This window comes from Triturus cristatus, chromosome 1_1 (assembly GCF_964204655.1).
Source record: "Triturus cristatus chromosome 1_1, aTriCri1.1, whole genome shotgun sequence".
Lineage (NCBI taxonomy): Eukaryota > Metazoa > Chordata > Amphibia > Caudata > Salamandridae > Triturus > Triturus cristatus.
In genome coordinates this window covers 901,001,350-901,024,557 of record NC_140579.1, presented here as the reverse complement: position 1 = coordinate 901,024,557, position 23,208 = coordinate 901,001,350, and positions in this window count along the sequence as shown.

The window sequence follows — 23,208 nt, the reverse complement described above, 5'->3', positions numbered from 1 at the left end:
GGGGTACAGAGCCGGTGGGGAGTAGGAGGGACATGACCTGGTTGGTGTGACAGGGCCTGGAAGGCGTGCCAGCGCTGTGTAGGCAGTTTTGAGTTGCACACTCATTATGCAAAGGTGTTGTGTGGGCGATGAGTGCATGCCTGAGTGTATGCAACAGATGTATTGGATGGACATTGCTTGGTGGGTGGCCTCAACATCATGGTGTAGCGTGATGTGGCACATGCAAGGACATGAGGCACGTGCAATGTGCACGTAGCATGTGCAGACGGTCCAGCCTTTTCCCCCGCAACTGTGTCACACACAAGCAGATTACACCAAAATGAATGGGTGGAGGGAGGAAGGGGGGTGCGTCTTAGAGGCGTGTGTGTGCAAATCTAGAAACTGTGTGCCCTTGCTGCAGGGCCTGCAGCAGCAGGCGCCATGTCCTGAAAACCATGCCACAAGTTGCACACTAACACATGCATGTCAGAAAGGACTACTGCAAAAGGTGTATGAGAAGGGAGGAGTGTCTGGTTCAACATGGCACACACACAGACAATGGATGCACATGCAGCAAAGTGGCCATTGTGGGGACTGAGATGGCAAAATACCTACACAGCCATGTACATCGTGCACAATACATATCATAATCCCTGACAAACAGCTTGCATCTTGCTACTCTACACATAGACTCATATGCACAATCTGTGACAACTATGCCAGACATGCCGCATGCACAGTGGCAAGAGACCTACATTGACAGAGATGAGGCACCTTGGAGGCTGAGGGACACCTTTATTAGTCATGTTTGCCGGAAGGCAAATGCATCTATATTAACAGATGCACAGATCATGTGGATGAACATGTGGAACCTACACTGGCACCCCCCTATGCACCACAGATGCAGGAAACCCATCGAACTGGCACACAAGTGACAGGTTTGAGGCAAACACCCCGTGCTGCTCACGGAGAGGCTGCAATTCACCATTGAGCCACTAATGGGGATGTCCCACACTATGTCAACCCGGTGCATCCCGTATGTTTCCAAGGGCAGTGTTACACACATTGATGCCTTCATCACAATCCACAATCACATTACAGATGACTGTCACCAAGTGTGACTATCAATTCAGGTGAATCCAGCTCCATGTCATGTGACCCATGGTGATTCTACATGTATGCTAAGTAACCAAACATGAACAGGAGCAGTGCACACACATTCCAAACAGATAGCACACCCAAAAAGCCGTGGTGCATCCCTTACCCTAAGGTGATTTTTCGACATGTCCGTGCATGTTACGCTGATTCAGCACACGTTGCTGTATTCATGAGGAATAGTTGGAGCACAACAATGCCACCAGCAGACAGCATGCGCAAATACCTGGGGATGAGAGACACACAAGAAGTGAGCCAAAAGAAGCACATCCGCATGCATGGGCATGTACTCGACACATATAAGGTTGTCAACATTCTAGGTGAAAATAGTGTCTCAGGTAAGACATACTGTTATTACACCATCACTCGAGTGACACATCCAAACACACCTCTGACTCACTTGCCAGACATGCAGATGGACCCACACATTGCAACACATGCCACACAAGGCTCAATGCATGCACACTCAGACACTGCAACTCACCACTACGCAAAGAAGTTGCGTACGAGCCGACTCCGGATGTCCTCTTCCTCCTCCTCCTCAACATCACTTGCCTCGTCACCAAGCTCCTCATCCTCCACGGGTGGATGTTCCTGCTCATCCGGATCCAGGATCAGTGGCACAGCTTTCTCCACTGCCATGTTGTGCAGCATGCAGCACACGAGGAAGATTTTGCAGACCTTCACCGGTGCATATGGGAGTGCGCCGCCGGTCTTGTGGAGGCACCGGAATCGGCTCTTCAGGAGGCCAAAGGTCCTCTCTATCACTCGCCTGGTCTGCCCATGGGCGTTGTTGTACCGGTGATCGGCAGCCGTTCTGGGGTTGCGGAGAGGTGTGATCAGCCATGGCATGTTGGGATAGCCAGAGTCCCCTACAAGGAAACATCATGGACAGAAGTGGGTCAGGAGCAGCAGTAAGACAGAAAGATGACGCTAAATAAAGGAGTAACAGAGTATACCCACCAACAAGACATGCTTGTTCGTTGCGCAGCTGCAACATCATTTCAGGCACCCTGCTACGCCTCATGATGTAGGCATCGTGTGCTGATCCTGGAAAACGAGCACAGATATGGGAAATCACCATGTTAGCAAGACACACCACAAGGGCATTAATGGAGTGGTAATATTTCCTGTTCCTATAGGCTACCTCCTGTGCCTGTGGTGGTACCAAAGCCACATTTGTCCCATCAATAGACCCAATGACATGGGGCATCCCTCCCAGGGCATAGAAGTCACCCTTGACACCTGTCAACTGCTCAGGAGTTGGGAAATGAATAAACTCATCCAGGTGAACCAACATGGCCTCTAAAAAATCATGCAGGACACGGCTGAACATGGTCTGGGACATGCCACCAACATGAGCAATGGTATGTTGGAACGTACCCGTGGCAAAGAAATGTAGGGCTGCCATCACCTTCATCTTGGGTGTCAGTGCAGTAGGATACCTGTGTAGTGGTTGGAGGTGTGGTGCCAGCCTTGCTGTCAAGTTCAGAATCAACCGTTGGGTGAAGCGGTAGCGGCGTATACAGTCACGTTCCCTCAGGGCAGCCAAGTCTGGGATTGGACGGGGGAGAGGCGGAGCCCTGCAGTAATTTGGAAGGGACAACGAAGAGTGAGTACAGTACAACAACACTGTCAATGTACTGAGCACATGTTGAACAGCCAATACACATCTGCTACATGCAGAGTCAGGTCTGTGCAATATATCCTGGACACGTATGCCATGCAGGTGACACTCCTACCAAGAGCCATCTACAAACGTGGATTCACAAGCTCAACATGACATGGCATGAAACTAGCTGTGGGCCAGTGTAAGTGAACAGGCAGACGCATTACAGGAGTGACAGACATCCACATGTGTGCAGAAGAAGGATGTTTATCATACAGACTGGTTGCGGAACACTAGAGGCACAGGTCACATGTCCCTGAAAAAAGGACTGACCACACACCTTGCCATGAAAGGGTACATGTCAAAACTGATCAAACATACATTGATACTACGCAGATATGTCCTTGTCTTGCAAGTCCATGTTCGATGCATACATACACATGTTACGTCTGATTCCACATGTGTCCTGGTGTGCATAATAGTGTGCCATGCCCATCCACACACATGCACATGTTGGATGCAGCAACTGCAGATGCATTTGATGGAACACCAACAACAAGCTTATGGGAACACATGACACACACATGACATACTCACATCGTGCAACGCCGGTAGTCACATGTCAGGTGTCATTATCCGTGTACCTGGCATCAGGGGACAGTTGCGGGTGTTGGCGACTGTGCCATGCCAGTGACGCAGTGCTCAACAAGTCTGTACTACATGCACACATGTCAAAGGTGTGAAGGGGATGTGTGGCACATAGTGCAGCTTGACACATGACATGTGTACAGAGCTCATCACACATCTACTGGGTTCAAACATGAGGAGATTTGTGCCACATCACAGCCTGACACACCTAGGCCCGAGACATGTAGGACTGCACTGACAATGACTTGATGTCCAGCCTCGGCCAAGTATGACAGCTCAATTCCTTTCTGTGTGCCGCCTGTCACCAGTGTAAGGTGTGAAACGAACCATACACACGCTCTGAGGGCGTGTGTAGGGTCCTTATCACTATGGTAGTGCAGCCGTGGCGTACGCCATAGTGATACGGTCCGTAAACGCGTGTGTAGGGTCCGTACCACTATGGTTGTGTCACCGTAGGCGTACTCCATAGAGATACGGTCCGTACACGCGTGTGTAGGATCCGTACCACTATGGTTGTGTCGCCGTAGGCGTACGCCATAGTGATACGGTCCGTACAAGCGTGTGTAGAGTCTGTACCACTATGGTTGTGTCGCCGTAGGCGTACGCCATAGTGATACGGTCCGTACACGCGTGTGTAGGGTCCGTACCACTATGGTAGTGTTGCCGTAGGCGTACGCCATGGTGATACGGTCCGTACACGCGTGTGTAGGGTCCGTACCACCATGGTTGTGTCGCCGTAGGCGTACGCCATAGGGATACGGACCCTACACAGGCGTGTACGGACCGTATCACCATGGCGTACGCCTACGGCAACACTACCAGAGTGATACGGACCCTACACACGGGTGTACGGACTGTATCACCATGGCGTACGCCTACGGCAACACTACCATGGTGATACGGACCCTACACACGCGTGTACGGACCTTATCACCATGGCGTACGCCTACGGCAACACTACCATAGTGATACGGACCCTACACATGGGTGTACGGACTGTATCACCATGGCGTACGCTTACGGCAACACTACCATGGTGATACGGACCCTACACACGCGTGTACGGACCGTATCACCATGGCGTACGCCTACGGCAACACTACCATAGTGATACGGACCCTACACACGCGTGTACGGACCGTATCACCATGGCGTACGCCTACGGCAACACTACCATAGTGATACGGACCCTACACATGCGTGTACGGACCGTATCACCATGGCGTACGCCTACGGCAACACTACCATAGTGATACGGACCCTACACACGCATGTACAGACCGTATCACCATGGCGTACGCGTACGGTGACACAACCATGGTGATACGGACCCTACAGACGCCTGTACGGACCATACCACTGGAGTAGTGGTGTCCTGGGGGCGTGGAATGCTCCGTACCTGTGGGTGTATAGTGAAATTACATAGGGGACACATGAGGGACAATTATAAGGGCCTAAATGCATGCTGGTTGCCATGGAGACCCAGTTTCAAGTTCAAATTTTTTCATCAGGTGGCCAGCAGAAGTCGGTTGGAGACAATATACAAAGTTGCAAAGTGGTTGTTGACTTGACATCATGCTCATTTTTTATAACATGCAAAGGCACACACTGGGGTAGGTTTAAAGGGATTGGAGGAAACGTAGGATGCAAATGAGATTGACCAATCACTCTGTACTCCTGTAAATGAAACAGGCCAGCAAGGCAAATATAAGGCAGCCAGGCCCCATGAGAGAGCACTTGCCTGCACAACCTTTCATTCCACACCACTGCTGCTGCTCGTGATTCCTCTGGCACCATGTCCAGGTCTGTGGAGAGGGCCCAGCCATTCACCCTGGAGGAGAATGTGGCATTGCTGGATGTCATCCTCCCACAGTACCCCAGCCTGTATGGGAGACCAGGGGAGCAGGTGAGTGCTGACTCCACTAGCTTAGACTGTACCCCTTTTTTGTGACTGTCACTTCTGGCATTGTGTCCAGGTGTGACAGACATGCAATGTTGTTTAGAGTGGGTCCCAGGGTGGGGAAGGCCTCATGTCTCCCATGCAGAGCATGCTGTAGTTCCTGTGTGCACTCCTCACTTGCATTGTGCTTACTGTGACAATCAATCCATGGTGCATGCCACATTCAACCTGGCTAATCCTCTTGGGAATGTTGTTTCTACAGTCCTGATGTGATTCTGTGGTCCCCCCAGTGTGACAGGTGACTGTACCCACAGATGTGTGTGAGTTGAGTGTACCTGTGGTGAGAGTGTCCAAATGATGTGTTCGTCCCCTGGACATTGGTGTGTGTGTAAGTCCCCTGTCATGTGGGTGAGTGTCTATGTGGAGTGTTGCACCCCAGCTGCATGAGGGATGCATATACCCTACCCATCTGATGTGAGCAGGGAGCAGTGCTGTGTGTCTGACGTGCTGAGCCTGCCCCACACCTGTGACACCCCACAGTCTAGTGGCACATGTGCAGAGTGATGTTTGTACCCGCAGTTGCCAATGGCAGGTGATTGTCCTGTGCCTGTGTGTGTCTGTGTACCCTGCTGAGGTTGCGTCAGTGGCCTGGGGCATGTGACTGCTTTGAGGTGCTGTACATAATCGTGCTGTAGCTTGTGATGCACAGTGTGAGCCGGGATCAGTGATTGTGTTGCACCCCTCATTCCACCTGTGTACTTCCAATGCCACGTAGTGCATTTGGCCTTCCCCAGAGGATGATGTCCCTATGACAAAGGTGCAATGAGTTTGCTGCATACTATGCCCTGTTCAAACCAGCCAAATTGTTCAAATGTGTGTCTCTGTGACATGGAGCAGGTGTATTGATGTTGGCTCACTTTGTCATCCTCACAGGTAGGCGTCTATGCCAAGGGGGAGATCTGGAAGCAAGCCGTCAGTGCCGTGAGGTCGGTGGAGGGTCGGAGGCGGCGCCTGGCCCAGGTGAGGAAACGCTGGCAGGATATCCGGTGCTGGACCAGGAGGATCGTCCGGGTCCTGCTGGGGGACTCACCAGAGAGCCATAAGAACCGTGGGCGCCGGCGTCTGACCCACCAGATGAAGCGTCTCCTGGCGGTGGTCTTCCCTGACTTGGATAGGCGCTTAGCGGAGAAGCAGCAGCAGGAAGGGGGTAGGTACATGTGTGTTTCTTTGTGTCTCACCAGCTATTGGAAGTGCGCAGTTGCATGGTTACACTGCCAGGGTTCATATGTGCAGTACATATCCTGTTCCACCAAGTCAACCGGTGCTGTTCTTCCTCCCTTCCCCTCCTTGACATGTGTTCCCTGGTCTGTGTGTAGTCACTCTTGCACAAGGTTATCTAGGCTGCCAGTTAATCCAAGTGCCCAATGCTTGCAGCATCGTGTGTGGGGGTGGTGTGTAACATGTGTTGGATCCTTGCCTGTGCCCTGGCCAGTTCAGTCAATGTGGGGTCCAAGTTAGTTGGCACTGATGCTGAGTCCCGACATGGGAGTGTGTCTGAAAAGTGTACTGCCTTACAGCATGCATGACCAATGTTGTGCACTCAGACATGATGTGCATGAGTGAGAGATATGCATAGTGCAGGGACGTTTGCTTCTGTTGCAGTCATATCCATCCAGGACCATGGAGGAGTGTGGCCACTACAGTCCCCTGGGGCACCTTTTCCTAGGTATCATGTGTGTCATCCAACAATGTGGACATTCTCTGTGTCTTCAGCATAGGTCGGGTTCTGTGGCATTGTACCCTGGCCTCATTTGTATTTACGTTAAGTGTGCTACATGTGTCCACTGTACAGGGTGACCCAATTTGGCTTGTGCATACTCACAGTGGCCAGTGCCTGTGTGTCTTGGTACAACTATCTGATGATGGTTGTTTGTCAATAATATGTGTGGACAGGCGCACGAGGGTTAGTTCGTGTACATTCAGGATTTATTGAAGGTCATTTTAGTAATCCCCGAGTAAGAGGTGTAAGTACTTCCTCTGTGTCACTCACATTGTCTCAGGTAGGGGGGGGTTTGTGCGGGCAAGGCCTACATGTCCAAACCGTATGTGTCCTTGCCAGGACTGGCCTGTGTGTGAAGATCGTCTGAACATACACTCAACATGCAGTGACCCAGTCATGTTGGGCAGGGTTTAATATATTTGCTAAGCAGCATGTGCCAAAAGTAGAAAGACATGGTTCCTGCTCATCCCTTTTTTGGCTACGGTGTGTGGTCCAGATGCAGTACTCGACTGTCCCCAGAGGCTAGCTCCTCTGTCTAATTTGATTTCAAGTTCTTTGCTGTTGTGTCATGCTCTCCATTGTTTCTCAGTGGCATGGTGGGTCAACCAACTGTGTGGTGCAGGGCCTACATATGTGCGTAGTATTGTAGATGTTACTCATGTTGCCTTTCATGCTATGCACTGTGACCTATGTAGTTTTGAATCATGTGTCATATGTATACAGGTGTCTGATTCTTTCCTGTCTCTTCACCTTGCCCACAGCATCGTCGGGGGAAACCGAGGGAGACACTGGCACGGACCTTGAGGAGGGATCCAGCAGCGGTGCCACCAGTGCTGGCGAGTCTGGCTCAGCGAGTGGCACGGAGGCGGAGGGGAGTGCGGCGGAGGACCTGTCCAGTCCCACCACTGACTATGATGCTGACGGGTCCGAGGCTGAGCTCCCAGAAGGGGCGGACGCTGCTCCCAGAGCTGAAAGCAGCACTCCATCTGTCGCCGCCCCCTCCATTCCCATCACCCGCCTCCCAGTTGCTCGGGTCCCTTCACTCCGTGCTCGGCGCCAACAGGTCTCCTTCGGGCCAGGCACCGCACCCCCTTCCCCTGTCTCCCCTGCTGCCGTCAATGCCGAGTCTGTGGACATTCAGCGGCAGTTGCAGGTTGGTCAGGCATCGATGCTTACTGTCCTCCATGGCCACACCACACTGCTGACACAGATGGTGTCGTACTTGGAGGGCATGTCAGCAGCGATGTCTGATCAACGGATGTTCCTGAGGTCCGTAGACTCGTCACTGACTGCAGCAATGGATCTCTAGCAGCGCTCCGTCCCCCCCCTACTCCTGCACCATCCACACTTCCCACTCCCATGCCTGTCCCACGCACACCCAGTCGTCCCCATGCACACACCCCACCAGACACAGGCAGCACACCACCAGGGAAGGCCAAGCACACTCCTCCAGTCATGAACACACAGGGGGAAGTAGGCACACCCACTGGGTCTGGGGGCAAACGGCAGGCACGCAGCCACAGTGGGAGTCCGCAGTCCTCAAGACCCACTTCGTCAAAAACCACTCCCCTTAGCTCTCCTGGCCAACTGTCAGAGAAGGAGTCCCTCGTGGCCAGTGTGTCCCTCAGCCCGTGTGGCACCACCCCGCAAGCGGTGGAGGCAGTGCCCGGCCATGGTAGTTGAGTCCCCCCCCGTCCACACCCTCCCCCAGGAGCGCTGCAACCCATCCCTCTGACCACCCCCCCTCCTTGGGGCCTGTGGTTCATTCGGGTGCAGGGGAGATGCTGGGAGACCTTACCACCGTATGCAGCGCCATCCTCACCACCACCTTTGGCGCTGCCCCACCCCCTGTGGTGGAGTCGTCCGTCCCTGCACCCACAACACCTACCCTTGCCCCTCCTGTCCCTGCGGTGCCTGGTCCTTCCCCCCCACATGATGCCCCCCTTCTGTGGATGATGTGGTTCAGTGAACTGTGTAGGCAAGCTAGGGGAGACACGTCCCTAAGTGTCCCCCACCAGGACTTTGCATATGGCCTGGCCTATGGGCCCTCTAGTTTGTGGACAATCATTTTGACATTTTTGATTTCTGCTGAATAAAGCATTTTGATTTTCTTTTGCACACTAATGATTTCCTTGACTTGCTGTTGGGGGTGCTGCTCCATGATTTGGGGTGGTGATAATGTGTTAGGTGTCTGGGAAATGTTGTAGTGTGCTGCTCATGGGATGGACCCTGGTATCTGTGTGCCATCACAAAGGGCTCTGCAAATAATCTTTGGTCATGTGTGCTCTTACTGTATGGTGATATTGTCCCCAGGTGTGTTCCTTCCTCTGTGGACCCTGACATCTTCCCTGCAGGCTGTTTCCCAATTGTTGTGCTGAGCTGTGTCTACATATCCTGGGTGTGTGACGGATCCCTTCAACTGTGGCCATGCATGCTCAGCAATATCTCCACCTTCATCATTTGTGGCATCCTTGGTGGTCACTGTACTAGTGTATGGAGTATATTGACATGACTTCATGTGGACCAGTTCCCTTTTACGCCCTATGCATGTGTGTACTCCCAGCCTCGCACACATGTGTTACGTGTTCTGAAGGGTCTTTGGTCACCTGACTGACAATTGTGGGCATTGTCTCTGTGGGTACTCCACCCTTTTCCTTCCATGGGAGGCACCAACTTGTTGGCTGCCCCAGCACCTCTACATTCCTATCAGTCCTGGAATGTGCGTGACAGTGTGTGTTCCCTTTGGGTCTCTTAGTTTAGTAGGATGGCACATGAGTATACAGTCTTGTTGCATGCTCTCATCGTGTGTATTGTGCTGGCAGCGCCAGGGGTGGGTATGCATGTGTCATTTGTCATCACACCCACATGTGGTGTGTCATGCAGTGGGGGATGGACATCCACCCTCATGGGAGTGGGACACTGCTGTCAGTGATGTGTTACCATGCCACTCTCAATATTGTCGCACTTTGTGTATGCCTTCATGCACCCATGGTGTTTTGCTAATTGTAGGATGGTGTACACACCACCATGTCTCTGTCCACTGCTGGGTGGACTCTGCACCCACCCCTCCTATGTCTGGGCACTGCTGGGGGGACTCTGCACCCACCCCTCATATGTCTGGGCACTGCTGGGGGGGACTCTGCACCCACCCCTCCTATGTCTGTGCACTGCTGGGGGAATCAGCACCCACCCCTCCTATGTCTGGTCACTGCTGGGAGTGATAGGCACCCACCCCTCCTATGTCTGGGCACTGCTGGGAGTGATAGGCACCCACCCCTCCTGTGTCTGGGCACTGCTGGGAGTGATAGGCACCCACCGCTCCTATGTCTGGGCACTGCTGGGGGGACTCTGCACCCACCCCTCCTATGTCTGGGCACTGCTGGGGGGACTCTGCACCCACCCCTCCTATGTATGGGCACTGCTGGGAGTGTTAGGCACCCACCCCTCCTATGTCTGGGCACTGCTGGGGGACTCTGCACCCACCCCTCCTATGTCTGGGCACTGCTGGGAGTGTTAGGCACCCTCCCCTCCTATGTCTGGGCACTGCTGGGGGGACTCTGCACCCACCCCTCCTATGTCTGGGCACTGCTGGGGGGAATCAGCACCCACCCCTCCTATGTCTGGGCACTGCTGGGAGTGATAGGCACCCACCCCTCCTGTGTCTGGGCACTGCTGGGAGTGATAGGCACCCACCCCTCCTGTGTCTGGGCACTGCTGGGAGTGATGGGCACCCACCCCTCCTATGTCTGGGCACTGCTGGGGGGACTCTGCACCCATCCCTCCTATGTCTGGGCACTGCTGGGAGGACTCTGCACCCACCCCTCCTATGTCTGGGCACTGCTGGGAGTGATAGGCACCCACCCCTCCTATGTCTGGGCACTGCTGGGAGTGATTGGCACCCACCCCTCCTATGTCTGGGCACTGCTGGGGGGACTCTGCACCCACCCCTACTATGTCTGGGCACTGCTGGGGGGACTCTGCACCCACCCCTCCTATGTCTGGGCACTGCTGGGAGTGTTAGGCACCCACCCCTCCTATGTCTGGGCACTGCTGGGGGGACTCTGCACCCGCCCCTCCTATGTCTGGGCACTGCTTGGGGGAATCAGCTCCCACCCCTCCTATGTCTGGGCACTGCTGGGGGGAATCAGCACCCACCCCTCCTATGTCTGGGCACTGCTGGGGGGACTCTGCACCCACCCCTCCTATGTCTGGGCACTTCTGGGAGTGATAGGCACCCACCCCTCCTATGTCTGGGCACTGCTGGGAGTGATTGGCACCCACCCCTCCTATGTCTGGGCACTGCTGGGGGGACTCTGCACCCACCCCTCCTATGTCTGGGCACTGCTGGGGGGACTCTGCACCCACCCCTCCTGTGTCTGGGCACTGCTGGGAGTGATAGGCACCCACCCCTCCTATGTCTGGGCACTGCTGGGAGTGTTAGGCACCCACCCCTCCTATGTCTGGGCACTGCTGGGGGGACTCTGCAACCACCCCTCCTATGTCTGGGCACTGCTGGGGGGACTCTGCACCCATCCCTCCGATGTCTGGGCACTGCTGGGGCTGATGGCCACACACCCCTATGTGTCTGGCCACTGGCGTGGTACAACCCATACCCACGTCCTACGGCCTGGGTATGGGCCCTACCCCTATGTCACCCCAACAATGGCGGGACGGCCCGTACCCATGCCTTTTGGACGTGGGTACGGGTCGTACCCCCATTGTTGGGGTGCCGTAGGGGTACGTACCGTACCCATGCCTTTAGGGCGTGGGTACGGCTCGTACCAAGCGTACCCCTACATCACCACTGCAATGGTGGTACGGGCCGTACCCATGCCTGTGGGACGTGGGTACGGGCCATACCACCATTGCAGTGGTGATGTCGGGGTACGCATGGTACGGCCCGTAGCCACGCTCTGGGGGCGTGGGTACGGCCCGTACCTCCATTGTTGGGGTGACGTAAGGGCACGCACCGTGCCCACGCCTTGGGAGCGTGGGTACGGGTCGTACCACGCCCACCCCTACGTCACCCCACAATGGCGGTACGGGCCGTACCCACGTCCCACAGGCATGGGTACGGGCCGTACCACCATTGCAGTGGTGATGTAGGGGTACGCGTGGTACGGCCCGTAGCCACGCTCTGGGGGCGTGGGTATGGCCCGTACCTCCATTGTTGGGGTGACGTAAGGGCACGCACCGTACCCACGCCTTGGTAGCGTGGGTACGGGTCGTACCACGCCCACCCCTACGTCACCCCACAATGGCGGTACGGGCCGTACCCACGTCCCAGAGGCATGGGTACGGGCCGTACCACCATTGCAGTGGTGATGTAGGGGTACGCGTGGTACGGGCCGTACCCACACTCTGGGGGTGTGGGTACGGCCCATACCTCCATTTTTGGGGTGACGTGGGGCACGCACCGTACCCACGCCTTAGGAGCGTGGGTATGGGTCATACCACGCCCACCCCTACGTCACCCCACAATGGCGGTACGGGCCGTACCCACGTCCCATAGGCATGGGTAGGGGCCGTACCGCCATTGTTGGGGTGATGTTGGGGTGGGCGTGGTATGACCTGTACCCACGCTCTTGAGGCGTGGGTACGGTGCGTACCACAATTGTTGTGTTGCCGGTTCGTGTCCGTGTTGACTTCCGTTGTGAGGCCTTGGTGGAGATACCCACACCCCCGAAGTGACCAGGCCCTGGGGGTCAGGTATGTGCAGGGCATGTATGATTTTGGACTTGGGTGGGGGTGATGTTTCCTGCCCCTGCCCCCCCCCCTTTGCCCCTGGGTGTTGTTCTGACCTTCTGCAGCGTCTGCGTCAGTTCCTGTACACCTGGTGGACTGCTATGAGGGCCGGGATGACACGTAGGTTGGGGTCCATGGCTGTCCGTCGCGTCCAGGTGCTCCTTCTGCGCGTCGTCCTGATTTCCCGGCAGTTTTTGGCTGCCGTAAAATATTGTCCGTGCGGAGTGCCGTGGGTACGAATCGTACTTGCTGGTTCGTGAAACGCTGCCTGACTCCGTCCGGACGTCACGTCAGCGGCGTCCCAGATCAGAATTGTGGGTATATTTTGGTCGGTCGGTGATTTTTACGATTCGTACGGCAATGGTGTTTGCGTACGAATCGTACTTGCATGTTTGTATGGTATTTTTCCCGGGTACGAGTCGGACGGAGAAAACGCTCCGTCCCAAGGTTCTTACCCGGGTTTTACAGGATCGGAATCGACACCTAAGTCTCTCCCTAACAAATTTACAGGACTTGAATCGCACACAACAAAGCGGTGCATTTCGGAAAATCTCCCTATATTGACTTTTTCTGGTTCTGTGAGATATGTTTTAATCTGTCTGTTGGATACTGCAACCACTTGGATTGTTTCGTCCGAGAGAGGAAGATTCTTAACATCAGCTGACCTAACAGTTGATCGAGCAGCACCAGTATCTACTAGGAAAGTAATATTTTCATCATTTACCTTTCTGTCCACAAAGGGCCTGTTTGGTCTACTTCTAGAGTTGCGCCAAGTACGCACTCTTCTTCCTCCCTTCGGCACCGTCAATAACCTTCTTCTGACTCACTCTCATCGCGTTTTAGCCAATACTGCAAAACAGCGCTAGCGCGCGGCAGCTTAGTTACCTGTTCTTCGTTGTAGAATCCTGTCTCATTACTGTATTTCTGTGAATTTACGCTCTGTGCAAAAGGCGGTTTTGGCGCCTGATTCTGTTGGGTAACAACCTGCTGCTGTCGCTGCGGTTGACAACTCACCTCTTTTTGCACCTGCGGATTCAATGATGCATTATCACTGTTAGTATTAGGGGGAAATTTACACTGGGATTTCCAGTGCCCTATTCTTCTGCAATTGTGACATGGCCATTTCTTTTTGGCTTCTTCTATATTGAATTGTGCCTTACCTTTTCCAGTATTAAATTTAGGTTTTGATCCTGCACTATTTGCTTGTTCGACCAACTGAGCTTCCTGTCTTTCTGCCACCTTTACCAATGCCCACATGGCTTTTTCTTTTAACTTTCACTGTTTGGCTTCGATTTCAGCACTAAAATATTTTGCATGCCTTAGTACTGCATCTATTTTCTTATTTTGCCAATCTACTGTATGCTGTTAAATCATTTCACTTATCTCTGGACGTAAACCATATACAAATCGGTATACAAAGTGACTTAAGTCCTTTTCACTCAAGTTTTCATCACCACTAAACTGTTTAAAGGCAAGAATTAACCTTTCGTAATAAGCATGTACTGATTCCTTAGCTTCCTGATAAGTTCGATCTATTTTTACCCAATCAGTCTCCTTGGGAGGTACCTAGTTTTTCAGGAAAACAATTACTTGTTCATATTTTTTCATAACTTCCGGATCTGGGGCTCCTGTTTTTGGGTCTCTAGGGTATTCTTGTGTAGGCCAATTGATCATCAATTTGCACTCTGTCCATAGATCTGCCGGTACTGTTAAGTCAAATAGACTATTTAGATCAATCCACAAAACTTTCGATAATTTTACAAATCTATCCTCTTGCCTATACCACTCGACTGGCTTTTCGCGTAGTCGAGGGAAATCATTTGTAAATGACAAAATATCTTGCCTAGTCCAAGGAACATGTACATATCCTCCTCCTGGAATTTCTCTCATGGGACATTCTGTCACTACCTTTTCTTTTTCTCTTACAGGAAAAGCTGCAAATGTTTTGCCTGAAGCATCATCTCGTTTTCTAAACCATCTACTTTTCCATTTATCTACGTCTCCCTATTTTCTTAACAAAATGATTATATCTTTAATTTGAGTTATTCTTCCTGTGGTGTTCAGATTTTCAATATCTTTTTCAGAAAAATCTACTCTGTAGGGTTTTTGTAAGGCTTTTACTCTTTCGAAGTCTATACCCATTTCGTTTGCCACTTCTTCTAGTCTTTCATGTAGGTTTCTTGCTCTCCAGGTTTTACTTTTTCATAGAAATAGTAATTCTTCATCCTGATAAATTTTTTATCTTTTCTGTGGGGATAGTCCCTACTATTAATTCTTCCAAAACCATCCTTAGCTTGGCCACATCTATAGATTGGGGTTCTTTATCTTTTTGCCGCAAACTCCTTAGCCATTCACTCAATTCTTCTGAGGTAGGACCTACACTGACTATCTCAGTATTTTGTGGTGCTAATCTTTCTGGTGTTCCTGGGACTGATTCTGTCGTCATTATTATCCTATCCACTAAACTTTGATTTACTGTCAAATTTCTAGGTGTACTCTGCTCTAATATACTTGTTGATTGTCTCCATGGATTCTTGTCTATATTCTTTTCTGGTCTCTCTGTTTGTTTATTACTGTTATAGGGAATCGTCAGACAATGCTCACTATCCTTCTGTTTATCAAAAATAGGCATTACAGGTCCTATGGTCACTGGAACAGTTACGGCTTCCATATTTTTAGTTAATTCCCTAATCTTCTCAGTTAATTCTAAAGTGGTCTTTGCTAGTTCAGTTGAATTTTCATTACCCATTTTACCATGTTGCGTTTGCTCTAATTCTTTAAAATGATCGTTCCTTCCTGTCTCCGGTAATACTGATTCATATTTTATATTCTGTGAAGTTTCTCTCATTGGGGCACTTGGTGTCAATACGGTAGAATCTGACTGATAAGGAGGTGGATTTTTATAAAACATGTCGTCAAGAACATCATCCTCCGATTCATGCACACCATATCCGTTTGACTCAACATTATTTCTCTTTTCCATACATTTTCTACTGCTAGCTTCTTCAGTATGTCTCACAGGGAATAAACTATCAGCCATATTTGCACTTCGCCATCTTCTCATTCTATCATCATGATTCTCCTGTCCATGTGATCTACCAAACATGTACCTATACCTTCCGCCACTCCTCTGTTGTTCCCTGTCATGCATCTCATCTTCCCATTCAGTCAATGCTTCAAACTGTGTTGGTCTAGGTCTCGGTTCTAGATTCATCATTCTTTCTCTTAAATTTCTTAAAACCGCTAAATTAAATGAACCATGTTCTGGAAATGCCAAAACTCCATCATCTTTTGTATACTTTGCCCAATTGTCTAACCAAATACATGTATGATATCCATATTTTGCAACGGATGCAGGCGATTTCGGTGGAGGAAGCAACTATCCCTCTCTAGTCTTAATCGGTTTGTCCTTTTTGAATAAACTCTTGATCTTTCCAAACCAGGTCTTTTTCTCTTTCTCTGGTGGATCTTAATACATCATTTTGTCTTCGGTGTATCGCTAGACATTCCCTACGAGTATTCTGTTGTTCTTAACCAATCGTAGCACGACTAACGCACCAATCAGGAGCGTCTGTGTCACTTCTGTTATTCTCCAATCCCAGCGCGACTCACACTAACGCACCAATCCGGAGCGTCTACGTCACCCTGTAATTCTCCACTCTCAGCGCGGCATACACTAACGCACCAATCAGGAGCGTCTTCGTTTCTTATTAACTAGCCAATCCCAGCGCGGTCTTTCTGACGTCAGTTTTTCTCGCTGCTCCTGCTTCTGCTGACCCCTCCTTTCCAAAAATTTCTCTGTGAGCCTTTTTACGTTCTTTAAACTTACAAATCTGTTAGTAACCACATAAATACGCCACCATAATCTGTTTCGCTAACCAAGAATAGTTAATGACCTTTCTTACAAGAATTCCGTCTTTCCCGAGAGCAGCGCTTGCCTCTGCCCTACTACAAAATCGTTACTTCCGTTGATAAAGTAGCACATCCCTCTACCTTACCCTTCTAACAAGCATCAGCTAACCGCTTCTCCAGAATTAAGACACCCAGTTGGAGACCCAATGCTCCTGAGAAATAAAACCAGAGTTTCAAAATTAACCTGAATGCTATTTCATTCCCACACTTTCATACGGAAAATGTAGTTCATTCACACAGAATTCTGTCTTTCCCGAGAGCAGCGCTTACCTCTGCCCTACTACAAAATTATAACACTCGTCAACAAAGTAGCACTTCCCTCTACTTTATCCTTCTAACAAGCTTAGGGAACACCTATTACCTTTCCAGTGATAAGCGTAATCAGAGTGCCTTCTGGACTCCTGGTACCTAAGACCAAAATTTCACAGGTGAACATCGCTACCATACATTTCTCTCATACTGAAAATGTCTCTAACACACGACTATGTTACCGAAACGAACCCAGACAATGTGTCGTGCAACTTCAGTCATCACACGTTTTCCCCGTGTACCTACAGGGCAACAACAATTCCGTCTTTCCCGAGAGCAGCACTTACCTCTGCCCTACTATGGAACCGTCACAAACTTCCGACTTTCTACATCCCAGAAGTCGTCAAACAACATAGAACTCGACGCGACTCAACATAGAGTGTTAATACATAAACCAATTCTTATCCACAATCAATAATCAATAAGCAATTTACAAGCAATAATCACCAAACCAATACAATAATAACCATCATCTTGCTACCAGACAAACTGCTAGAGCGGAAGACCGGGAGAAAAACGGGGAACAAAAACTTACCCCGGTATCCTCCCTGCGTCGCTGTCCCATCGTCACACACTCTCCTTCATACATGCATCCATTGGTGGGGCCCATAACACCAACACTCACACAACCTATTCAAGAGTCAGCACGCAGGAGGGATGAGTGGTTCACGCTCCAGACATGTGAGGGAAACACCTTATAACCTATAGGGAAGGAAAAATAATTTACAAAATATACATTAACGCCCTCTCGCCTATAGATCCTTAATCCCAAAACATCAAGGCACTCCTCCCACTTCGGTCGATGGACCAAATTAGTTGGATTGGTTGATGGCGATTTAGAACCAGCTAAAACACATTTTAAGACTTCAGAACCTATCTCTTAAATAAAACTCATGACTCATGAATTCTCGTTAATCAATAATTGTTTATCTAATATTTCATAATGAATTTAAATTTTCATTTTGTGTCGTCTAAGTTTAGAAAGTTCATATCAATATTGAGTACATTGCAGATCATCATATTTACCTAATCTGGCTATTTGGAGTCCTCTAATTCATTGGCTCTGCATAATTTTGTCGTAAATCGTCCGAAAGCAAGCCAAAGCTCAATAGTTCTTAGCTCGGCAGGTTACAGTCCAAAACGTCAGCGTCAGTATCAGCCAAAGCGTCAGAATCTCGAAAAGATGGAGAGAATCTGTCCCTGTCTATTCTACTAGTTCTTTTATAATAAAGAGTAGTACAGAAGATACAATATCATAATTTTGGACAGTCCTGATTGGCTGGTTGGGATCGTGCGATGTCAAATCTTAGTTTTCAGTACAGTTCGAGGGCTGATGTCATGAAATTGTACAAAGTCATTTTTTGCCGGATTTATTGTAAGGTCGATTGTTTTCTAGGCTTGGCTGGTAGCCCACTCTGTCCTTACTCGGGTACATCTCAGACCAAAGGTCGTGATGAGGTTTAGGAGAATCCTTGCGTGCGCATTTCACTCCGTGCCTCGTGGAACAGTGGCCACTTCGTCGTGTAGTGTCGGCGGCCATCTTGGTTTTAGGCCCAAGTGATAATTTAAGCGAAACAAACACAAAAGTGTAATTAATACATAGAAATAATGAAATTAATGTTAACCCCTTACTAATCCCTCTATGTGCTTGTATTTATCTAGCGTATAGCAACATTTAAAGCCATTTTATTCACATTTTCGGTCCTCTTCTTGGGCAACATTACAAAAGGAACATATATCACGCAATATTTGAATTACCACTTATACTATTGTTAACATGCGTACAGATTTTAGTCATAAAAGTAATTTTAGACATGCATATGCAAATCCCACGTGTAATTCGAATGTTAATTATGTTTGTTAATAAAACATGCAAACTTATCTAATAATATTATAGTTAATAGATTATTTAATTAGTATTTTCATACAAGATAGGGGAGGTATACAAAATGTGTACTACCCGCTCCATCACAGCTGCTAAGAAGAGGAAGACACCAACTGCTTTGACCCCAGCCCTACCGGCCTGTCGACCCTCGAACCTGCTCCTGCTACATCCCGGCACCTCTTGTGGCCAGCAACCTCACAAACCTCGGAGGACCTGGCTACCTTTTGGCTCCAAGTACCTGGGACTCCCATGAGCAGAGGCTCTGCTCAAAATCAGCTTCTAATCCCTGGCATCAGCCCGGAACCGCGAACCCTGCACACTCTGCACCCGCCAAGCCTGGCCTGTGCCGCCGTGAACAAAGACCACGAGGATGACCCCCTGGTGACTGTGACCCCGAGTCAGCACCCAAGGACTTCCCTCGATGCTCCTGACGATGCCTGCAGCCGCAGAACCAGGTACCCTCCCAACCGCGATCAACAGAGGGTAAGATTTCCTGACACCAAAAGGCACCCCTGCACCCGGCGTCCTGCAGCCCCCTGTGCCCAACTCCGGGGTACCTACCTTTCCTCCAACTACCCAACTTACCTCTCGAAGTGGTGGTGGCACCTGAAGAATCTTCGTCCCCGAGCTTGCAGCCTTTTTCCAACCAGGAGGTTTCCCATTGAAATCAATTGAGCGCCCGAAGGCTCAAAAGCACTCTGCACCCAGCCGCCCGAGTGGCCCTGGCAGTGTAACCTCTACACCTATCTACTTCCCCATTTGCTCTGAGCAAGTGACCAGGAGCACAGCTCCCACAGCCGAGTGGCCTGCTAGTCAGCAGCCACCAGCCAAGGCCCCCCTGCCTCCCATAGGATAACATTGGGCCTAACTCACTTTGTACCCGGCTGCCCCTGCGCCGCTGAGGGTGTAACAACTGTACCTACCTGACCCTGGGAGACCCCTGAGTATGTGCCCAGAACCTTAACTTTGCCAGTCGAGTACTTACCCAACAGCCGATAACTCAATTTTCTCCATAGGGTAACATTGACTGGTTTCTTCTGAAATTTCTTCCAAGTGTGGAGTTTCTAAAACTTAAAATATTCACCAAAAATCAGCCAGTAACGAAAACGAAAATACTCACCTGCTTTTAGGAGATATCCCAGTGCTGGATCTTGGTGCCCAGCACTGACCCTGAAAAATTTTCACAACCGTACTTACCAGTAATCCAATTTTCTCCCATAGGAAACCATTGACTGTTTTTCTGTGAAATTTCTTCTGTCGATTTTTGCAAACTTTAAATATTCTTTAAAAATTGTGCTAACTGTGAAAACGCAATTACTTACCTGTTTTAGAAAGAGATCCCAGTACTGAGTCTAGGAGCCCAGTACTGGATTACAAAAGTAACGAGAACCTACTTTACCTGCAACTTGAATTTTCTTCCATAGGGAATCATTGACTGAAATGTCTTCTAAGGTGCCGATTCCGATCCTGTAAAACCCGGGTACAAATGGTCGTACGGAGCGTTTTCTCCATACGACTCGTACCCGGGAATTCAACCGTACAAACCAGCAAGTACGATTCGTACAGAAATACCTTTTCCGTACGAATCGTAAAAAACACTGTGTGGCTAAAAAATACATACAATTCCGATCCTGGACAGCACGTACGCGACGTCCGCACGGAGTCAGGCAGCGTTTTACGGACCAGCAAGTACGATTCGTACCCACAGCACTCCGCACGGCTATATTTTTACGGGAGCCAAAAAGTGCCGCAAAAGCTAAGTACGCTGCGATGCACGAGGAAAAGAGGGCCCGGTACACGCCGTACCCCACCCCATGTATGTACGCACCGTAAACCCCACCCCGTGTATGTACGCGCCGTACCCCCCCCCCGTGTATGTACGCACCGTATCCCCACCCCGTGTATGTACGCGCCGTACCCCCACCCCGTGTATGTACGCGCCGTACCCCCCCGTACCCCCACCCCGTGTATGTACGCGCCGTACCCCCACCCCCGTGTATGTATGCGCCGTACCCCCACCCCCGTGTATGTACGCGCCGTACCCCAACCCCCTTGTATGTACGTGCCGTACCCCCACCCCGTGTATGTACGTGCCGTACCCCCACCCCCGTGTATGTACGTGCTGTACCCCCACCCCCGTGTATGTACGTGCCGTACCCCCACCCCCGTGTATGTACGCGCCGTACCCCCACCCCATGTATGTATGCGCCGTACCCCAACCCCCATGTATGTACGCGCCGTACCCCCACCCCGTGTAAGTACGTGCCATACCCCCACCCCCGTGTATGTACGCGCCGTACCCCCAGCGCATAGCGCTGGGGGTACGGCGCGTACATACACGGGGGTGGGGGTACGGCGCGTACATACACAGGGGTGGGGGTACAGCGCGTACATACACGGGGTGGGGGTACGGTGTTGGGGTACGGTGCGGGGGGTACGGTGCTGACATACGGGGGTACGGTGCTGACATGTGCAGGGTGAGGGGGGGCTGTACTACTCGTATCCGGGCACACGTGTACCGGTGTACATGTGTGCTACAGCGTTCGCTCCGTACGGGGCCTTTTACATGCAGTTGTGTATTCGGACAGGCGATACGGATCGTACTTGCGCGCTCGGACTTCTGTTTTACGATTTGCACGTAAAAATGTCCGGCTCCCTATCAGACCCTTTTCCCGACGCTATTCGGACGTAAAAATTTACGGCTCCCTCTCGGACCATTTTCCTGACGTAATTCGTATGTATTTTTCACATACGAATCGTACTTCGCAGTTTGTACGGTACTTGTACGATTCGTACGTGAAAATATACGGATACGAGTCGTACGCACATTTTTTTACCCGGATCGGAATCGGCACCTAAGTGTCAACTTTTAAAACAGCTAAATATTTCCTAAAAATCACAACAGTAACCAAGTTGACTTTTATCACTTGTTTCTAAGAACTATCCCAGGACTGAATCTAGGATCCAGTCCTGGAGTTACAAAAGTAATGCTGAATGTAGTCTATTGCACATATCTTAAAATTTCCATTGAGCTCAATGCATTATTGTGTTTGAAATTGTGTTGCCTATTGCAACAACCTGAAACCAATATTTACAAAAGTCAATTGCATATTGCAAAAGTATTTACCTAAAGCATCTCATTCTGAGAAAGTATATTTTAATACATAGAGTTCAGTTATTGTGTGTGAGACCATTTGCTGACTGAGTGTGTACAACAAATGCTTTAGACTGTCCTCTGATACTGCCTTACTGCTCGACCAAGCTACCACTTTAGAGAGTAAGGTTATATCTAAGTTTAGCCTCTGCCAAACCTCTGGGGACTGTGGACTCTGTACACACTGTAACTATTTGGGAACAGTATATACAGAGCCACTTTCTCACAGAAGGGTATACACCTCGCCTTGCAACAGACGCTTGTGTTGTTGTGGAAGGAACTTCAATTGTGGAGGCACCCGTGGGGGAGGAGACTTGAACCTCAGCAAGGAGCCATGCTGCACAATATTGAGCACCCATTTGTCTCTTGTTATGGTTTCCCACTCCTCTAGATGAAAAACGATACTCCCTCCTACAGGAGTGGCGAACTGGCGCGGAGGAAGCAATGCCTCACTGCTTTGGAGGCTGCTTGGAGGAGGACTGCTGTTGTTTGTTGTTCCCCCTTCCTCTGCCAGGACGTTTGTGCTGGAATTGTGACATCTGCTGGTTTTGGGAGGACCATTGAGGGGTTTGAACCCTGTTAGAAATGAGGGGGCTCTGGTTGACGCAGGTGTGTACCCAAAACAAGCAGGGACCCTTTACTTCTTGTCAGGGCGAAGGATGACTCCCCAGAATAACCCCTGCTCACCCTCTAGGTGCGTGGCGCGAGCAGTCTAGGCTAAGTCTCAGGCGTACACGGTTAAGCAAATGCAATTACACATACAGTAAACCCCTTGCATGCACCACAAACGGACACCAATCAGGAAGTATATAAAAATAAGCTTTTATGTAGATTCAGCAGATTCAAATACAAGGCTCAGTAACGATGAACTGATGGGGCCACCACTCTTGGAAATACGGTAAAGTCTCTTTGTTACGGAAAGTTCTTTAGGTGGGCACAAGGTAACTGCGGGCCTCAGCGCACTTCGTGCTGAGGTGGCGCCCGGGAAGCACACGGCAGATGACAGGGAAATCAGAACGTTGCGGACCCTGGATCCGATGCGAGCTCGCGGTCGAGTTCGTAAGTACAGTACCTTGTTTCTTGACGCGAATGCGGGTGCGGGATTTCAGCGGCTCTTCGACAGAAGGGCGAG